Genomic DNA, 22,845 nt, shown 5'->3' with positions numbered 1-22,845 from the left:
ACAAATGAAACAATTTCCAATTGTAAAAACATACACTCTCTTGGTTTTGGTTTCTAGAATTCACTTTTCAGAAAAAAAAATTTCTTTTTATTTTTCCTATGTTTTTTTGTTTTTTATTTTTACTGAAGTTTTTTAATATTTTAAATAATTTTTTTAATTTTTAGACATACCTAACATAAATACACTTAAAAAGTATAATTTTTGTGAAGAAAATCTTTAAAAAATTCACTAAATACGAAAAATATAAAAATATATATATGACAATTTAGTTTTTTTTTTGTAATTTTCTGTGTTTGTTAATTTTTAAAAATATTTGTTCGCAAATATTTTACTTTTTAGATACATCTAAGTAAAGTGCATCTAAAAAAGTAAAAAAATTACTTGAAATTTTAAAAATATTCACTAAAAACAAAAAAATACGAAAAATAAAAAACTCAATTTCTAAAAAATTAAAATCAAACACACTAATAGTTATTCATAAAGATTAATGAATAATTATTTTATTCCATTATATTTCATCAAGCAAACTAGTTTTGACAAAAAAAAGTGAGGTGAAACTAATTTTATGTTCTACTTAGCTGAATGAGTGATTGCCTATTTGACCTCGTTTAAGACTCTTATTTCAATGATTCAATAAAATAATATCTCATGATATTATCATTATATTCTAAATATAAATATTGTTGAAAGGACAAATATCTTCTATTTCTATTTCTATTTTTTATTTTTTTTTCGTCCGTCACAACTAGCCGATGACCAGATCAAGAGGGTGTGTGGATTAGATACCCCTCAATATCCAATGTATTAAAAAAAAATGGGTGTAGATCTTGAATTTAGATTTGTGCCAAAAAAAAAAAAAAAGTAAAGTTAAAACTAGAAAAAATAAGTTAATTTTTTCTTTTCGTTTAATTGCTTATAAGTCAAAAAAAAAATGTGTAAGTAGTTTTATTTTGACCAAGGCCTTTTATTAGTTAGTGCAAATGTTATGAATAATTTTTTTTGTAAATAATGTTACAAATTATTTTGATAAAAGAAAATTACAATTTATTATGATATTTGTTTGAGAAGTGCTAGATTAGTATACTTTTTGATTTTTTACGAAAAAATATAATATATGAGTTGGGTTTGAAGTGATGTGGTAGATAGGTGATACGACCCAAATAAAATGATTGTGACCCAAATAGGATAATGTGCTAAAATAGCATGTGTTATTTTAACAAATGCCAAACAAGCACTTATTATGAAATATTATAATTATAAAAAAGTGTATCTAAGGGTCTGTTTGCTTGCTGCTGTAGCAGTTTGGAGCGGACAAACAATCATGAACAATAACCATATATCATGTTTGTTTTGTGTTATGGTGCTCCAAATTAGTAGTCCGTTCGGATTGTGAAACGCCTTGGGCAAGCGGATTGTTAGTCTGGGCAAGGAGGTGGTATTAGAAGTTAGTCCGTTCGACTTAGGGTGTTACTGGACGTCCGCCTGAAAGTCCGGCAAGTCGTTCGGCCGATCACCTGCAAATTTTATTTAATTTTTTTTTTATTTGTTGGGAAATTTTTTTAACATTAATGTTTAATTTTTTTGTCAAATAAAAATCATAATTTTATTTGTTTTATTATTTTATATTTATTTTTTATAAAAATAATTTAACAATCCCCACACTAACAACTATCATCAAAACAAACATAATTTTACTAATTTTCTCACTAATAATCCCCTCACTATTAATTTTCTCACTTTTAATTTCTTTATTTTATCTCTAAAAACAAACGGGGCATAAGAAGATTCAATTTTCTCTTCTGCGTTGTGCTTTTCTACTTTGCATGTCGTTTGGAATATTTTTGGTAGTGTTTTTTTATGTGTTTTCTAACAAGGGTTTTTACAATACCACTTAGTGTCTCAACCATGACGATAGTGGTTCCTTAAAAACATAAAATTTGTCGAGGAGTGATACACACATATATGGGAACCTAGGTTTGGATTAAAATAGTCTTAAGTGTTAATGTTGTATTTCATCGAAGGATTTGGGAATGGATATAAAAATAGAAAAGGAAAATGTGTGTCAAATTAGGTAAAATATAGGTATATTTTATTCTCATTTCCTACCATTTCTATTTTCTTTTCTAAATCTCTTCCCAAATCTCCTAACTAAACACAGCGTAAAGAAGTTAAATAGTTTTAAATAGTAACCTAAAGCACTGACCTATGTTTTCTTCTTTAAAAAAAAAAAAAAAAAAAAAGGAAATGAGAGTAGCCTAAGTCACTATTACATTGACAGTCTATCACCATAGGTAATAAATGACAATTGTCTCTTTAGACTAATTTTGAAAAAATGTAAGTTAGGGACAAATTGTCATTTTAGGCTTTGTTTGGCATGTAGAGTTTGGACTAAAATAGTCACAAAAAGACAATAAGATTTTTAGGCCAATAAGACAAAACATCACATTCAAATCATAATTATTTCATTTTTTCTTTCACAAAAGTCAAAAAAGTCAAAAAATTTATCCCAAACGAGACTTTTTAACCTTAAGCTAAAATCCAATAAGACTAAACATCACATCCAAACCATAATCATTTCATTTTTTCTCTCATAATTTCAAAAAAGCCAAAAAAATTATCCCAAACAAGACTTTTTTAGCTCTAAGCTAAAATAGCTAAAAAGCCAAAAAGTCACATCCCAAATGAAGGCTTAGTCTCCAACATCATTTGAAACACATTTTTTAATACAACAATTAACTAAAAAATTCAACCCAACTTCCCAAACACAAAAACTAAAATAACCTATTAAAATAATCAAATGGTCAAAAAGTCAAAAAAATAATCACTTCCCAAACGAATATATATATATATATATATTTTATAGCATTCAATATGGCAGAGACTTCAAATTAATTAATGTCAAGAAATGTTTCACTTATACAATATTCGGCATATTTTTATAATAAATACTCCTTTTTTTGTATATAAGTTATAACAATTTGTATTGTTAATATTATAAATGCCATAACTAAAACAAGCACAATGGTTTATTTCAATGTATAAAAAAAAAATGCATAATGATTTATCACTTGAGCCACAACCAAAATTATAACCATGATAGTTCATAATCAACACTATAATAAGTCATAACTAAATCATAAATACCAAAACGGGTAATAACCAAACACCTCTTGAAGTATAATCAAAGACTTCTTCAATCATAACTAAAATAACAACTATTATATGTCATAATTAAGGCATAACTAATATCATAAAGAATTACAACCAAGTCATAATAAATAGAGACGGACTTAGAATTCTAACATAGGAGGCGAACATATATACTAACAAAAATTTTAAAAGAAAAGTACAAACTACAACATTGATTTCTACAACCATGAAAATATATATATAAATAAAATAATGAATGATTGCTGGAAGTATTGCATAAATTTAAAAAAAAAAATTAAGCAAGCACAATTTAATTTTGACAAACTTATAAGACTTGGTGTATTTTTTTTTTTGTTTTTATTGAAAAAGATTAGTATGATTTATCCTATAACTTTCTATTAACTAATTCACATAAAATACTTTCACCACTTCTGTTACTCAAATATATACTCAACCATTTGCAGTGTCGCAGAAACTTAAAAGAAATAATGTAATCACTAGTTTTACATAAAATCATGGAAAAGCCTCCTCATTTAGACCATCTCTAATAGTTTATCAAATGGATCATCAAATTGAAATTTAATAAAAAAAATTAACTTTTTTTACCCTCTAATAGTTTCATCAAAAGAATATCAAATTAAGGATATCAAAAATCTTTCACCAAATTGAGGACGCCTGGACCTTTCATCATTTCATTGTTCATAGCCATCGCATTTTCACCACCGGATGTCTCCCTGAATGGCCATCTCTTTGCAAAAATTTGTGAAAAACTTACACTGGCCGGTTGACCGACTGGACATCTACCCAGTCGTCCGCCCAGTCGATCAGTGGTTTGATAAAGTCTTAAATACCTCCGTTAGAGCACTTGATATTAAATGAAACGTTTATTCAAATTTTTACTCAAATTTAATGGAAAAAAGATACACCGTTAGAGATGTCCTTATATAGACATAATATATAGAAAAAGAACTCAATGATAAAACAATAATAATCAAGCTCACTTAGGTCTATTTTGGAAGGAGACTTTTTTTCTTTTTTTCTTTTTTTGATTTTTTTTAAAAAAAGTGTACAAAAAAAATAAAGAAATGATGTGGCCCAAATAAGTCAATAAATTAATTCTTTTATTACCTTTCCAAAAGTGATCTTAATTTTAAACATTTATTTTTTTGTTTTTTTGTTTTTTTGTTTTTTTGTGGGTCAAGACGTTCTAATGGGTTTTTTTTCAATATCAATAAAATGAGAGTAGTTCCCCGAGTAGTTCCCGTGTGGTATCAAATTCACTTTCGCGGTTTTCATTTTAAGAAAAGTAAAAATAATACTAAAACATTTGATGCTTTCATATTAAACTTTTGGTGTAAAATAATTTTCAATTGTAACTTTGTTTGGGTTGAATTTTTTAAACTTGTTTTAAAGTTTTGGATAAATTACAAATATATTTCTTGAGATTTTCTTAAAGTACAAATTGTCCCTTATAATTTGAAAAATTACAAATATCTCATTGTTAGAATTTTTCATTTAACAAAATTAACAAAAAAAAAATCATAATTGCTCTCTTATACAATAATAAAATTATTTAAATGATTAATTAAAATATATTTCTAATATCATTAAAAACTTTTAATTGACTTGATGATTTATTAATAAAAGGAAAAGTTTATTATGAAATTAAAAACATGAATATAATTTCCAAAACCATAGAGAGGATTTGTATTATAATCAAATCTCAACAGATATTTATAGAGTAATGCTAGAAATTCAAATATTTTACTAAATGTTCTACCAAATGTTTCATATGTGAATCCCACATTCATATAAGACATTTGGTAAAATATTTGGAATCTCTAATATTTCTCATATTTGTAATTTACCTTAAAGTTTTTTACTTTTTGCATTTTTCAATCTTTAGTAAAATTATTTACTACTATAAGTCAAATTTTGTCTTTGTTTTTTAACTTTTTAAATACATATAATCTAAATGAGAAGTGATTGAGCAAGGATTCTCTCCTTGTGCTCTCTACTTAATTCTCTCCTTGCAATGGTTAAGATTCATCCAAAGATAATCTAACGGCTCAAATTACTCGATTAAAAAAAATAAAAAATAAAAAATTATTTTTTTTTGAAATGACCTAAACCATTGAATTTTCTTAAGATGAATCCTGACCATTGAGACCCCCTCAATCACCAACCTCCACCACCCCCACACACACGTAGGAGTTAGTGATTGGAGGAGGAGAAGAAAAAATAAATAAATAAAAAATCAGGGAAATAAATAAAAAATCAGGGCAATCAAAGCCCAGAGGGGATCACTCCTCGAGGGGGTTCGAATCATTTTGGTAATCTAAATATTAAAACTAAAACATTTATAAAATCTAAAAATATGTTTTCAAAAAATTAAAACAAAGGAAAAAAGAAAAAAGAAAATTAAAAAGTAAAATCACACCAAAGCCAAACATAACAAAAATATACCTCATATTTTTTAATCATAATTTAAAAAAAAAACTAAAAAAAATTGATCATAATTATATATATATATATATATATATATATATATGATATGGGAATGTGTAATAGAATTCTCTCCCAACAAAATTATTCTTTCTTTCCATTTTCTTACATATTTTTCTCAACAACCAATCAGTACTGTTAAATCATGGAACCATTTTTAGACCACCACCACCAATTGAAATCAAAACTAGTAATTTTGATCACCCAAGAAGAGAGTGTGTGTGTGATGGAATCTCTTAACTTCAACAACAAAACAAACATCGGATGGAAGAAGAAACCCCTCTCAGATCACCCTCCTCTCTCCTCCCAATCTCTCTCCTCTTCCTTATCATCTCTCCTCCTCTTCCTCTCCGACAAGTACATTTCCAATTCTCTCCTCTCCACCCTTAAAAATTCCCCCCAAGCTCAGTCCCCTCACCTCTACACCTCATAGAAAACCCTAGCTAGAGAGAAATTCCACTAGTAAGACCCCCACAGTGGGTTCAACAACCAATTGTCTGAGCTCAAGAACGCCATTTTGATGGCCGCGACACTCAATCGAACCCTAATTGTCCCTCCGGTTCTAGATACCACGTAGTTGTTCTTGATAGTTGCCCTAAATTTACGGTTTTGAGTCCCAACCAGCTTCGTTTTGCTGTCTGGAACCACACGATTGAGCTCATTCAGAGTCGTAGGCAAGTAATTTGAGATCATATATATGTATATATGTACATGTTCTTTATATATAGAACTTTGTATAGATGTGAATTGTTCAGTTTCTCAAGATCGATTGTGGGTCTAATTTAAGTCCTGTTAATTTTTTGCAACTTTACATCTAAATTTTTTGGCAATTCGACAAATGAGGAAAATGGGTTCAATTTGAAAGCAGTTATTATGGGAGTAGTTAACAATATGGGTTTCTTGAAGTAGAAAAAGAAAGTGTGACAAAGGCGTTTGCAATTTTACATCTAAATTTTTTGGAAAACTGATGAACGAGTAAAATGGGTTGAATTTGAAAACTATTTGGTGCATTTACTGGACCAGTTAACAGTATAGGCATACCTGGGGGGGAAAAGGCGTGACAAAGCTTCAAAATTGTTTTGAGTTGTGTTCTTTATATAAAAAAATAGATATACACACAAATGCATTTATATACTTGGATCTCAAGATTATGTCCTGGCTATAATTGGGTTTTTCTTCTATTTTTCGCACATGTACTCTATTGTGGAAATATTGCTGAATTTCGTAATAATAATGAACTTTTTGTTTGCTTGGCTTGCCTATAGCTATCATAGTCGTATCACCATGTTTGGTTTTTGATTGAATAGAAGATTAATTTAGAGTTATTTTATGATATTTTACTTAATTTACTAGTTGCAGATACGTATCCATGGCTGATGTAACTAATATTTCAAAATTAGTAATTGCTTCAGATGTTCGAGTAACAGATTTCAGTGTTTTGGTTAGAAATTGAGCGCCCATGTGGCATGACCCTTAGAACCTTTTGAACCTTATCCATGTAAGTTTGAATTTGAATTCAAAACTTATTTGGATAACCATTTAGGATATCTATATCTATCATATCAATAGATAGGGATAGCTAGATAGATAGATAGATATTGGTTATATATCAGATTATATGGTTAATCTAAAGATATATGTATATCAGATATACGCTATGTGGTTTTTACCCATAACCTTTTTTCCCAGACTCTCTCTCTGTCTCTCTCCCAGAAAACAATGATCAAGCCATTTTGCACTGTGACTTGTATGGGTGATACTCATTTTGTAGTATCACTCCACTGCTGGGTTCGTTGACTGATCAGATTTTGGAAGCACGTGATTTACCCACGAGGTTGTGTCATTAAGGTATGATACGAATTATTTTTATCCGCTGCGTTAATTTATAATGCTTTATGATTTATATTGGTATCAGAGCCTATATGGGTTTTTTTTTCGTGCTTATTTTTTAGGCATTAAAATATGTGTATTTTTTTTATATAAATATATACACATTATATGCATGAAAATTAATGGAGGAGGAAGATGAAGTGCACGGTTTTTTGCACTTCAACTCTCATTGATTGAGCATGTGATACACTTCATTTTTATGTTCATTAAATGTTATTTTTAATGCCATAAATGTTTTTGTTGTGAAAAATGGAGTCTGGCAGTACAAAAATCGAACCAGAAAACACCCTGGAAGGCGGAGTGTGGGCCTCACGCGCCACCTGACGCCGTGGGAGGCTTCCACGCACCTCCACGCGCTCTCACGCGCCTCCGTGTGCTCTCACGCGCTCTCACGCACCTCCACGTGCGCGCTGTTCCGCGCTTTTCACGCGCGCGCCCTCCACGCCACATACGCGCGCCACGTGCTAAGCCGCGCGCCGAGCCGTGCGCTGAGCCGCAAGCTGAGCCGCGTTCTGAGCCGCACCGTTTTTTCCTCCGCTGGCTTGGCTGCTGATATAAGGGTCTGTTTGTTTTTTTTTTAAATTCAGAATTACGTTAAATGGTCATAATTAATTTGTTATAGCTTTGTTTTAAGCGTGGTTAGTACCGTTAGACTCAGAATTATATTTTCTATCTTTTGTAAAATTTTGAAAATTTTATGAAAATAAAAAGTATTTTTACTGTGATTATAATTCATTATTTATGCTTTAAAATGCTTCTGGTATTGCATAAATTATTTTCTGAGGTTGAATTTTTTATTGTAGACTTCTGAAATGTTTTACTATTTACTGGAATAATTTTTTAGTTTATCAGATTCTGGAATTTTTTATTTCTAATTTAATGTGTGTTTATTAGTTATTTAGAATTCTAGAAAATTTCAGAAAAATTCTAGAAAATTTCAGAAGTGATACAGTTTCTGTTATGGCATAATTTGAATATTAAATACAGCATATTATTTTTTTTGGGTTTGTAATATGTTGTGATTAGAATAGCATGATTAATTATTTTTTATTTTAATTCCGTTATTAAATGTAACATAGCATGCATTGATTGTGAATCTACATTATGATGCTATTGTATGGAATTAGAATTTTTTTTATCATGCTTTTAGACATGCCATAGTCAGTGAGAGGTTATTCGGTTGAGAGAAATCTTTATAGATTAACTCCTGAAAACCAATATTTTGCGCATAAATTAAATTAAATTTTGGATAATTGTCACCTGTGGCGCAAGAGATGATTACGAGCATAGCGGATTTTTGATCTTACGACTTGTGTAATATTGTCACTATTTAATTTAGATTTTTGTAGCAAAATTATATTATGCTAATCAAATTAATCCCAATGCGAATTTCTCTCCAAATTGACTTAGCTTATGGAAGTTAATTGGTTGACCTAGACTTACTAAAAATGTTCAAATGTGAACAATGTAATCACATTCTTTAGATGAGCAAAAGTCTTGGAGATTTTAGGTCAAATCTTAATTGAGCCAAAGTAAGGAAACATGACTAAAAGTCATCGTGATTTTGTTGCCTTGTTTGGCATAATAAAAACTAATGTGTGCGCTATGGTTAGCGGAACGCTACGTAGTTTTGGTTGGCGAGTTTTGGAGTTATGAAATTAGTAAGCCCTCAATAGATCTATATATGATCTTGACTATTGAGCTGCGCGGATTGACTTTGTAATTTGACTTGTAAATAATGTTAGATCATTGGATGAAGTAACATTCAAGAGTCACGTCATCCAAGAAATGCAAGCTTAAATAAATTAGTCATTAAGTGTAAGACGAGTAGCCAGTATGAGCAGTGTTTTGCTCTCTACCCAATTACTGGGAGTGGATGGAGCAAAATTTCATGCACTATAATAGTGTGCGTTGAAATATCACGTGAAGTTAAAAGATTAGTGCTTAGAAGCTGCAAAATCTATTAACACTATGTGAAAAGATTAGCGCTTCGAAGCTGCAAAATCTATTAACAGTAAGTGAGAAGATTAGCGCTTAGAAACTGCAAAATCTATTAACACTATGTGAAAAGATTAGCGCTTCGAAGCTGCAAAATCTATTAACAGTAAGTGAGAAGATTAGCGCTTAGAAACTGCAAAATCTATTAGCATTGCCAACTTGTCTAAGTCTGGACACTTACTGTTTCCACACTTGAGTGTGAGACATGAGGAGGGGCTTCTTTGTATGATTCCTTAGCTAGGCTAACGTTTTTGAATAGCATTTAGCACTAAGCGCAAACGTTGCGGCATAATGATGAAAAGGTCAAGACCGACAAGGTTGTTATGACTCTAAGAATTTGACGCATCGCTTGTGAGAGCATTGTGTTGAATTAGACTCTTTAGCCTAATTCGCGCTTAAGTCACTTTGGAGCTGTCATAGTTGATAGCTTATTATCTCCTTCTTGTGGATAGTAGAATTAATTACAAGTAACTATGAAGCGAGAAATAGATATGGTAAGAGGAGTATCGTCATCTTTTAACTAGATGCAGTAAAGTGTATGGAGAATAAAATTAACTTGAAGGTGCAGGGGATTAGCACTTACTAGTTAAATTTGCGACTTAGGCGCACTTGATATCTCCATGACATCCTTTTATGATCTAGTGAATATAAATTAGTCGTGAGTAATTACCTAGTTGGGCTTAAACCTTTAAAACTTGTCTTCGAGAACTCACACATTAAGATGATTGGAATTAGTTTATGACATTGGTTATGAACCAGTGGCTTATTATACTTAATCACATTAATGAGATGATGACACGATGGTTTGAGTAGGCCTTCTTGGGCCCACTCTCTTATACATCTTGCTCTCATGTGAATGTGTAACTTTGTTCGCAATGGGTGCGCACAAGTAAGTAGGAAAGCCATAGAAGGTCATTTGTTTTGGCGCATTTAGTCCACTATGATATTTGTGACTAGATATGTGTAAGGGTATGATAGCTAAGCCTCAATCTCGACACATTTATAGATTACGATACGCATCTGAGTCAAGACTATTTGATCTCCCATAAGTCAAAAGTTTTGAGATGTTTTTTTTTTTTTACATTGCACATATGAGGTTGAGATCAATTAGATAAGAACTTTTGTGCTTTTAGTTTTGACCAAGGTGGCGAGTATCTATTTGAGTTATTTTTAGAAAGCTCTGTGAAGAGAGATAGATGCTTAGAAAATTGATTATTTATAATACTCAATAACACAATGGTGTAGTAGAGATAAGGAATTAAATATTGTTAATGTTAGGTGGATAATGGCGCAAAATGTTTCCCAATTGGGAATTCCACTAGTTTGTTGCCTATATCCCTAACTAAGTGCCCTCCATATCAGATTTTACACTCCATTTGAGTAATGGGTTAGCGGAGAGCCATCTATAGGCGATCTGTAATCGTTAAGCAACTTATCTTTATTTTACTTCTCATAAGATTGCGAAGTTAAGACCTAGGGTTTTATAGCGCATTATTGTATGTTGTCTTGTAAACACAAAGGGTCGTGTGGCGCATTATTGTATGCCGTCATGTAAACCCTCCGGGTCATGTGCATATAGCTAAGCAGCTTTGTGGTAGTGTAACTAAGTTACATAAAGTTTTATTAGTAAAGGTGACGTGAATAGAGTTTTTGGAACTCTATAAGATAGAGAATTCTAAGCATAGCGCTCTATGTAGCCTAGTTGAGAATGGAAATAAATTTCCAATATCCTAGGGACAGTGGGAGCGATGTGCCTACTAATGGATTACTCCATTAGAGAAGAATACTCTACATTCTTAGTTGCGTGGTAGCGAATGTGAAAATTTTCCACGTCATCACTGGGTGATTGAGAGGGAAACATTCATGATTGCTCTGCAAGATAATAAAGAGCCTAGGATAATGCCTAAGGCTCTAGTCCCCTATTTTTAGAAAGTGGATCAATGTTGCACAGTTTAAGACAAAGTCTTTGAGGATTAACCATTTTTATAATTTGGTTGACTTTCCATTATAATGCAAAACTGTTATAAAGTTATGCGCAATTTGGATAGTCATTGTTGAGGCATAAGGCTCGCTAGATACCGAAAAGTCACAACATTGAGGAAAGTGTAGACCATGAGAAGACTTCCTCCTAGGGAGTGAGGTTATTTTGACTTAGGCTATGATTGACATAAGTTCGGAACATTGATTTGTGGACATTATGACCCAACTTTCTCGTTAGAGAATTGGATAAGTAGATCCGTAGGGATTTACCTTCTGCTGTTATGGTGAAAAGTTAGGAGCGCAAAAAGATTGCTAGTTCCAATAAATCTTTTACAGCCTAAAACAGTTATCCAAATAGTGGTTCTTAGATTTCGTTAAGCCATGATAGGCCAATGATGATCGATGAAGACCACTGAGGCATGATCAATGGTCCAAAAGAAGTTTTTCCTTACTTAGTCATTATGAGCCAGGAATTTATAAGGTTGTCGCCACCTAGGGTGGGCAGTCCTCTGCTTTAGATATGATGGACATGGGTGATGTAATTTATATGCTCGGATGTACAGTCCTTGGGGATTGTTTTCGGAAAATTCTCGGTTTGTCTTCGATGATTTACATAGAGAATATCCTAGAATGATTCTAGATGCAAAATTACAAATCCATTGACTTACCTATCGGTAAAAGGCAGAGCCTTAGCTATTAAGTGAATCCTCGGATTGTCTTTGGGAGAAGCAGATGACCTATATTCCTTGATCTTTTTTGTTGTGGGAGCCTGAAGTACGCTATGTGGGCGTATTTGGCATGATAAGTGTCTTTGGTAAATGGTCAACTGAGTTATTTAGACATTGACCATGCTCATTAGATTGTGGATAAAATGCTTTATTAGTAGTATATTAATTTGCTTCTTGTAAGATTCAATGCGCTAGTTGGGCGCATCCAGAATGAACGCAAATTGGTCACCAAAATATGTTTAGAAAGGTAATTGCACAAGTGGTAGTGATCTTGAACCACTTCATATGAGGCGCAAATGATGGATTCTGTTGTATATGCTTATCGCAAGAGGTGCTGATAAGGGTCATGCTTGGAATCTAGAATTGCGCAAGCTGTGGTCAAAATTTTCTTAATCGATCACTTATTTGTTATGAGATGATGGGATGTTGATACTATTATGGTTAGTGTCATAATGATTAGCAGATGATGATGTCAGCAGGCAAGATTAGCTCACTCACACGAGCAATCGCCCTTGGCGCTTGGGAGCGAGCAAGGACTAGTGATTTATTTTTATTTGGAGCCAAGAGAGGCTTAAATAATCCACTATATATGTCGCCTTGGTTACAACCAAGATGAGGTCGTGTTAAGGATCAAACATGGATATTAGTACCCACTTTCCATGTTGTGCCTGTTATGATTAGCCAGATGCGAGATCTCATTTGGCGCCTAGAAGGCGAGCAAATAGAGAATTCGAGTTAGGCACTAGAATGCAACTAGACTTATATCTGTACGGTGTATCGAGAATGACGTCACTCTTTTGTAAGAGTTACTCCACCGTAACATGTATTCATACTATATGTGCTTAGCGACTGAGTAATGAGGTGAGAGAATGGATCCCTGTTTCCTCGCCGTTTGAGTCTTACGTGTCATTATTGATATGACTTTCATTTATGTACCCTTTTTTGACTTTTTACTATGTCATAAGGTAAAGGGTTGATGTTCTGCTACTTTGGTATGTTTCCTGCGGTCATGTATGATTCGACCTTAAGGGACATCACTGGGAAAGCAGTTAATCCTAAACTAAATGGCATGAGGGCAAAGGGAAGATCATCTAGTATTACACCACTGTTGTATATTCACTGCCGGCAACTCACATCACTCTGTATGAGAAGCGGATTGGGTGTGAATGTATTGTAAGAATTGAGAGGGTCAAAGATGCTCTTTTGAGGGATTAAAGATGTTTTTTGAACCGGTGTAATTAGATGGGTCCAGGGTATATGAGACATTATTTCTGTTCTTTTTGGGTTGATGTCTCTATGCTAGCTCATTTTGAGTTTCTAGTATAGAGCTCCCACATGCAGGTGTTCTCAACAATCGCACGGTGCAGTGGCTAGTATGAGATTGTTTATTTTTTGGAGAGATTGAGATAGAGTTGTGGCAGTGTCATGCCAACTCATGTCCGAGTGGGAGATGTTAGAAATTGGGCGCCCATGTGGCATGACCCTTGGAACCTTTTGAACTTGAACCTTTTGAACCTTATCCATGTAAGTTTGAATTTGAATTCAAAACTTATTTGGATAACCATTCAGGATATCTATATCTATCATATCAATAGATATGGATAGATGGATAGATAGATATTGGTTATATATCAGATTATATGGTTAATCTAAAGATATACGTTATGTGATTTTTACCCATAACTTTTTTTCCCAAACTCTCTCTCTGACTCTCTCCCAGAAAATAACGATCAAGCCATTTTGCACTGTGACTTGTGTGAGTGATACTCATTTTCTAGTATCACTCCACTACTGGGTTCGTTGACTGATCAGATTTTGAAAGCACGTGATTTACCCACGAGGTTGTGTCATTAAGGTATGATACGAATTATTTTTATCCGCTGCGTTAATTTATAATGCTTTATGATTTACAGTTTTTATATCTATCTGGTGTGGTGCAAATATAGACTTGGTTTGCTCTGAAGAGTCAAACAAACAGCCGTCTTTGTTGGACATCCTGAGGCAATGTGGGTCTCTATTATCTGGGTACAATGGTAATGTAGATAATTGTTTATATGCTCTAGAAAAAGATTCCAGGACAACCGTTTGGACTTATGGGAAAGATGGTGAAGATGGGACATTAGATTCATTCCAGCTGATGAACAACTTAAGAAGAAAAAGAAAATTTCATATGTCAAGAAGCGTCGAGATGTATATCAAATGCTTGAACCTAGTTCCAGAGCTGAATTGGCCACTGTTTTGGCATTTGGGAGTCTTTTCACTGCACCATATAAAGGTTCTGAGCTATACATTGATATTCATGAATCTCCGAGAGATCAAACAATGCAATCGTTAATTGAGAAGATAAGCTTCCTCCCATTCATCCCTGAGATCATGAGTGCAGGGAAGGAATTTGCATTCAAGACAATCAAATGTCCTTTTTTGTGTGCTCAGCTTAGATTGTTGGATGGGCAGTTCATGAACCACTATAAGACTACTTTTCTGGGTTTACAACAAAAGATAGAATCTTTAAGACGCGAAGGTCCTCTCCCAATTCATATTTTTGTGATGGCTGATCTTCCACAATGTAATTGGACTGGAAGTTTCTTGGAGGACTTATCAAAAGATTCAAATGCCTTCAAGTTTCATGTTCTGAGAAAAAAAGATGAGCTAGTGACAAGAACTGCAAAGAATCTTGCAGCGTCTGGAAATGAGATGAGGTTTGGGTTTCTTTCAGAGGGTCTTGATAGAATGAATCAAAATTGTCGTCCTCCATATTTACCTAATATGGTTCTATACATTTAGGAAGCTGTTTGTAACGCCCTCAAAAAAACAACCCATAAATCTTACATTTATGACACAAGAAAATGATAATATATTCTATACATCAGAGTATTTAGTACAAAAGTATTACATGTTGACAACAAAAGTAAATGTCCTACGGGCTTACAACTTTCCAAGTCAACACTTGGGTTCAACAAAAGAAGAGTTCTAACTCTTTATACAGATAAGCCATTGGCTTGAATTTACATGTAATATACAAAAATATAACAACAAAAATACTTTCGCCTCTAAGCCTCCCAAGCTACGTCCTTGGAGGTGGCATATCACCTGCACCTGAAAATGATGTCCCATATAGGGTGAGCCAACGCCCAGTAGAGATATGCTAAACATAATATGAGCAATAACTAAAACATTAGCATTTGATAAATGTTTAACTCATACAAACCAACGTACAACACAATCTAATTCCATGACAGATATGTCCATATTTCATTCCACTTTTCTTTACTTATCAAATTTTCAATTCATAACATGTCTCAGAACCTGACCAACAATTTAATGATACTACGACTCATATTAAAGCACTTTCTTTTTAGATGAGATAACAACTCATATCAAAACACTTCCATACTTCACAATAGATACACATATTTGCTGTATCAATGGAGTCCATCCCCTATCTCCTCCCAAATAATATCCGGTTTAGGAGTCCATCCCCTATCTCCTCCCAAACCGTGGAGTACATCCCCTAGCTCCCTCCCACACAATGCAATGTATATAAACACTTATCATATACAATGATCAATTAATACACATATTCGATATATTATTCCAACCGTCATATTCAATGACATATTCAACGTGATTAGTTTCAGTTTTCCTAAATCAACATACAGTGTCTACAACAATCAAGACTATCCTCCACCGATAGCCCAAAGCAATTATTTCTAAACAGATAATAAATGCATAAACAGATAAATTATCAATATTTCCAAAGGTGAGTGATTAACTTATCTAACTCCACCATTCATTCTCATAACTCCTCAATTTCATTATTTCTAACTCAATTTCATATTTTCATAACTTTCCAAATTAATTGTACAAATTAATTCATAACAACGAATTAGGGCTTTCCTCCCTCTTTTCTCAACATTGACCCAAAGGCTCAAATATTTTCATTAAACATCAATAACCTCATTTTAAGACCCAAAATATACATGTATGAGTCAAAAGAACAAAATCCCTCTTTATATATTTTGAAACCCTAACCCCCAAAATTACCCAACTTCAACATTACATCTAAATGACTACAAGTTTATGTCAAAGACCATAAATATGAGTAGTTGTCCCTACCTCAAATGGAGAGACCAAATGGAGAAGATGAAGGATTTCGAAGGTGCTCAAAACCCAATAATTTTCGGATCAAAATGAAAAGCAAGCCAAAACCCACACTTTATATAAAGGGACCAAGGTAGAAGATCACTTGATCTAGATGATTTTGTAGAGAGAAGTTGAAGTCTAGAGTGAGAGGCTCTCAAGTTTGGGTTTTGAAAAGTAAGAGAGAGAAAGAGAGAAAGTCGAAAAAGTGATCCAAAAAGTGATTTCACGGATTGATATACAAACAAGTACGCTCGAGCATGGAATGCCCCGCTCTAGCGTCAGATACAGACTTACGCTCGAGCGTCAAAAGCGCCGCTCGAGCGCCGGATGCACACTTCCAGAAGTTTTGCAGTCGATGGTCCCTGCTCGAGCGTGAAAGTGGACGCTCGAGCGTCCGATAACCTACAGAACAAAATACTGGGAGATGAATAATCACGCTTGAGCGGAGAAGCAAAAACAAAGGGCCCATTCGAGCGTGAAGGCCAAAATCTGGGCATCAATCTTTGGTTTCTAAACACAACCAACCTGTTCCCAACCTGCCCAACACAACCCAAGACTCAAATATAAAGTGTAAAGGATAGAAATGAGAATAAGACAACAACCAACATCCACGGAACCGAGTTTGAAATACAATTAAACAATGAAGGGAAAACCGGGATTGCTATACTGTTTGCAGCTGCACTTCACTTGGTTTTGTTGGAACTACTGGGTCAACAATTGCAAAGAGTATAGAGCTGATGAGGACACATGGTGTATGCTTGATTTGAGGCACCACTGAATTGTAGCCATTTGTTTTTATTATAAAGGTTTGAGATTCACTGATGGTGGAGTTCATGTTCTCATTTCAGAGATTGCATTTCACCGATTGCAAGTACACCCGGAATCAGTCATTTTTGTTAGGCAATGCAATCTTCTATAATTTGGCTTTCCTAAACTTCCTTGGCAAAAGTGAAACTCTGAAACATAAAGTGGCTAGCTGCTCTTATATCAATTGGTTATGACTCATGACTCTTAACAACCCAGCATGCTGGCTTGCTAGAAATTTTGTTGCAAGTGAGCTTCCCATTCTCAAAGGATGGATTATCTCAGTTGAACTTGGCTAGTGTTCCATTTTGTGGAGAATGACTATATTTGGACAAGGTTAATCTAGAGAACAAGAAGAGCTGCTCATTCATATTTTGAAGGTCATGGCTTTTCATTGCTGGTTATCGTCTTTCAATGAGTGCTTGCTTCTCTACTTGGACAATCTCAATCATAGTGGAGCACTTTGGGTACTTTTATCATTGTAAAAGATCAGTTAAAATATGTTAATGTTTTAATGTACTGTTTCAAATTAGCCAACGGCTGCTGATTCCATCTTCTGGTCTGTTAGAGATGATTTTGTCTCTATGTCTATGTCAAGTTCTAACTCGTTGAGAGTGGAGTAACTGGAATGTCACCTTAGGTTGTTTGAAACTCGGCAATTTCTGATTCTACATAATAATGGATAGGTTCCAATTTACAATTCCATTGGTCATTTTGATTGTATCTCAATTTAAATCATGGTGGAACATTGCCAATTGGATACATATTTTAAATAATAATAAAAAAATCCTATTGGATTCTCCATTTCAAAATAATGCACTATGCGACCCTGCCCAATTGATTTTTTTTGGTTTGTTTGTTTGGAGGATGTTGTGGGAAATAGAATTTTCCTTGGCTAAAATGATTATATTGAATTCGGGCCTAATGCCATGACACTGATTGATGAAATTACTACTTTTGTGTTATTTGTTTGTTTTTAAGTCATTCAAGAATTATCATAACAAATTTTATGTTCACCATTCCTTGGGCTGCATTTATTTAATTCAAAAAATTGGTACTGGAATGTATCATTTCAAAAGAAGAAATATAGAGAGGGAGGGGGTGAAACCATGATATCCTTGCCCATCCTCTCACTCTCTCTCTCTATATATATATATATGCATCATCCACTCTCTCTTGCCCATTTTCCACAATACCCAGACTCTGATGTTGCAAGTAGGAGATGCCCTAACTGAAAAATTCTTGGAATCCATGTTCATATGGTATGCCTATAAGTTTATGCTGGCTGTCAGATTACCACAATCCTTTTTTTTTTTTCTCCTGACTTTGGTTTGGTTGTGTAAACAATGAGATGCTACTAAACACGATATAGCGAAGTTCTTCTAAAGTAAACAGTAGAAATCTTGTGAACACTGGAGGCCAGTACTAGACTAGGGACATTTGAACATTAGATAGAGATTGTTCTTAAGCTGAGATTACGATCTTTTGAGATTCTTCGGATATTGACACCAAGACCTCCACAATATCTGAGAGTGTTTTTCAAGGCTCAAAGCGCACTCAGGCATTAAAGGTTTCTTGGGGCCTAGGCACAAGGTGAGGCGCGTACTTTAATGAAGCAAAGCACACATTCGTAGTAAAAAATAGATAAATTAACATAAACTAATGATTCATACTAGCACTAAGACAATTTTTTTGAAAAAAATGGTAATCAAGGAAAATTATAAAATAATTCTCAAAGCCATGAAAGTGCATATTACATAGCATTTCACATTCAACAAAAACCACAAAAAAAAATAATAATAATAATAAAATAAAAAATAAACACTAAGATAGCGTTTGATAACGTTTACGTTTTTGGTTTATGTTTACAAAAATTTTATAAATTGGTTTTGTTTATTTTTAAAAAAACATAAACTACAAACGCGTTTGGTTCGAACAAAATATTTGAAAAATTTTAAAAATATAAACTAAAAAATATGTTTGTTCAAGCCTAAAATATTTATATTTATTTTCAGAAAAAAATTAATTGAAAAAAAAAATTTGTTGGCCAAATTTTTAAATTTCTTTTCAAAAACCAACGTAAACTCATTTTTTGAGTTTACAAATTTTCCTCAAATTTATAAACTGAGACAATCATTTATAAGCCAAAAAAATTATCAAACAAGTTTTTATGACAGGTTTTTAAATTTTTGTAAATATATATTGAAAACTGAAAGTGAAATTATTACCAAACAGGCAATAAACATCCAAAACATAAAGAAGAAAGAAAAAAACAAAGAGCAAAGAAGAAGAAGTAGAAGGAACACAGGATCGTTTTGGGGGTCTGCTGAATCGGATTGTCGGATTGGATCGATGATCGTAAGATTCTATTAAAATGAAAAAAAAAAAGACTATAATTTTTATATGACTAAGTAATGCTATCAAAATGTATATAAAATGACCCCTCAAAAAACGAAATATAGCAATTCAAAGTAGCAGTCAAACATTTTTTCAGCAAAGAATTGGTATAGAGTTGTGCTGAACAAAATTTGTAGTTCAAATTAAAATAATTTTTTTCAGCAAAGTGCAGGAAAAAAGAACCAAAGAAGAACAACAACAGTAGCAAAGAAGAACCAAGAAAAATGAAGAAGAAAAAGGTAGGAAAAATGAAAAAAAAAAGAAGAGAGAAGAAAAAGTGATTTGAAATTCTTATAATATGTTTCAATCAAAGTTCTGGTTTTCAGCCTCTCATATGTTTGCTTTGATCAGGAACAGAAATAGAACAAACAAAAAAAAATAAAAAATATATAGAGAATAATAGTTGAACTACATAACAGAGATGAGAGAAGAAGAGGAACAAAGAAGTCAGGAGTAGAAAAATGGTGATTCGAACTCTAGAGAAGAATCGAACACATAGAAGAAGAAGAAGAAGAAGAAGAAGAAGAAGAAGAAAAAGAAGAAGAAGAAGAAGAAGAAAAAGAGCAACGAAGAAGAAGAAAAAGAAAAAGACGTTCCAGCCTATTTGACATTGTAGTCGATGAAGTCAGTATCTTTCCTTCTGCATCTCTCTCTATTTTCTTACTTTTCTCCTTTAAGCAGCTAGCATATCCATCCATCCACTCGTGTAACTCATATTAAATTCCACATATCTCTACTAAAGATTCTTATGCCTATGGATAAATTAGTGGCATGGTCATCAACATGACATGTGACATAAATGCATGGGAACAGGACCATCTCTTGCTGTTATTGTGGGTGTAATGGTGCATGCCCTTTGGGATATTGATTTTGTATATTCATTGGTTGTTCTGAATCATTAATTAATTCTGTATCCCTAGTGTGATATACAATGTGTTAGAAGATATTTTATTTTTATAATGTGTTATAGGTTTCATTTTCTTTCCTTTCTCTCCAAGTTTTCTTTTTCTTTCTCACCAAGTTTCCTCTCCTCCAAGGAACTTGTCCATCAAGTTTCCTCTTCTCCAAGGAAATTTCTCACCAAGTTTCCTCTCCTATACTTTTCCTCCAAGTTAACCCTTTTTCTTGGTGACCAAGTTTTCCTCTCCAATAAATTGAGCCTTTCACCTCTCTTAAACAAAAAAGAAGTGTTTGCTAGTTTTTTATTTGAGAGATTATCAGGCAAAGAAATAAAGAGTGTATGTGATGAAACTTTGGGTTCAACCAATTGTGCAGTATTGAGGAACCATACGACTTAGTTGGACTGTTGTATCTTGGGCGGGACAAGTCAAGGTTTTTTTCTGCTGCACCGGTGTGAGGCTTTGCCTAACTGCAAAAGGCTTGAATCTCCTTAAAGAGAGCGAATTTCCTGTGCCTCAGCCTTTACAATAGTTATTGTAATTTTTATTATTTGTATTTTCGAGTGTTTTATTTATAATTATCACCAACACAAAGTTTTGAAACTTGGATAATTATGCATTAATATCGAACAATGACATTATAATTGCATCATAAATATGTTGATAATTATGCTTTAATAAACTATAGCTATTAAATTACAAAAAATATATGCTTATATTATCAATTTATTTTTAATTTAAGATTTTGAATAATATGCATTGTTATTTTATAGAAAGTTGTAATGATTTTTAATAAAGTCGAAACAATAATAAATAATATATACCTTTATAGATATAGTAAGTGCAGTGTGTAGTTCAGTGGTCTTGGGCTAAGCCTTTCCCAATAGAAATGGAAATTCAAGTCTCCAACACCACAAAAATTTTTAAGTGAATGCATTGTGAATGGCTGGTTCTTATGGTTTAACTGATTGCAGGTTCAAACAGTTTATCTAACAATCACCGGTTCTTCAAAATGTCCAGTTCTAATGGTCTATCTGAACCGGAACTTAGACTGGTCGATGATTTAACCGGCCGATACAGTCCAGTCCGGTTTCAAAGACATTCGTGATATGTATATTTTCCTAAGATTTTTCAAAATATCTTTTGCGTCCTCTGTTTTGAGTGTGCATTCATAAATGATAATCGTATTATTCCACTTTTAAAGTTCTTAAGGAGGGGGAATATATGTGCAAATTTCTTTTCCAAAAGTCCATATTGGGATCAGTATGGTTAGGTTTCTGTTTTCAGGTCCATGCAAATTTAGTGCTTGCTTTTATCTTTTTAAATACTTGTCATTTATACACCTCTTTTCTTGCATTTCTCCTTTATGCAGTCAGTTGACACTCCCAAGGAATTAGTCTAACTTAGGGCTGCAAATGAACAGAGTCATTTGTTAACAGGCTCGAGCTCGGCTCGATAAGAGTTCGTTTGAACTCGGTTCGTTAATTTTTTTTTTGTGATCGAGCTCGAGCTCATTAAGTTTTTAATAAACAAACCCGAACATTCTAAAGCTCAGTTCGTAAGCTCGGCTCATTTAATATTTAATATTTATTAAATAATGTAAAAATATGTAGAAAAAATAAGATAAATATGTTATTTATATATTTAAAAAATATAAATGTAAATAATAGTTAATTATAGATAGTATATTTATATAATAGTGGTAGTAGATATTATTATTTTGATAAAAAAATTGACTTTTTTTTAGAATGTTTATATATATAAGTGTATAATCCAAGTTTCAATTATAATTAAGTCTCATACACAAGTATGAATTTATAAATTTTTTGGCTCGTTAAGGCTCGTGAATAGGTTCGAGCTCGAGGCAAACCTAAGCCAACTCGACTCAAGCTCGGTTCGTTAAATTTTTATTGAGTTCGGGTTCGAGCTTATTAAAATCTTAATAAACAAGATCAAACATACTAAAACTTGGCTTGGCTCGGCTCGGCTCATTTGCAGCACTAGTATAACTAGAAAATGAGATGCAGTATGGAATTGGGCATTTGTTACCATTGCTTGAACTTTTTAGGGAGTCCTTTTGATCTTCCTAAGTTGATTTTGTGTGTTATATCAACCTAGAAATGTCCTATAATGTTTCGTTGTCATTTTAACTAGAAAAATGAGGTATGGTCTGGAATTGGGTATTGGTTATAAGAAAACCAGGCTCCTATAAGCTTTTGCAATTGTGCTGTTAGATGGAAAATTGTTATTGGTAGCGTGTTTGGGTACTTGGAAAATTTGAAAGAAATGTTGATCCTTTTCTAATGGGCGTCCTTATGCATGTTGGTTTTATGTGTTTGAAATGCAGGAAT

The 22,845-nt window shown here is 33.0% G+C and overlaps 1 pseudogene; it reads left to right on the top strand.

The window, feature by feature from the left end:
- The window catches only part of LOC114281232 (O-fucosyltransferase 30-like), a 93,702-nt pseudogene extending 75,762 nt beyond the window's left edge, over positions 1-17,940 (top strand).
- The last annotated feature ends 4,905 nt before the right edge of the window (positions 17,941-22,845 follow it).

This window comes from Camellia sinensis, chromosome 9, assembly GCF_055761805.1.
Source record: "Camellia sinensis isolate YWXY chromosome 9, ASM5576180v1, whole genome shotgun sequence".
Classification (NCBI taxonomy): Eukaryota; Viridiplantae; Streptophyta; class Magnoliopsida; order Ericales; family Theaceae; genus Camellia; species Camellia sinensis.
The sequence above is the reverse complement of the archived record's forward strand: the minus strand, read 5'-3'. Positions and strand labels throughout refer to the sequence as shown.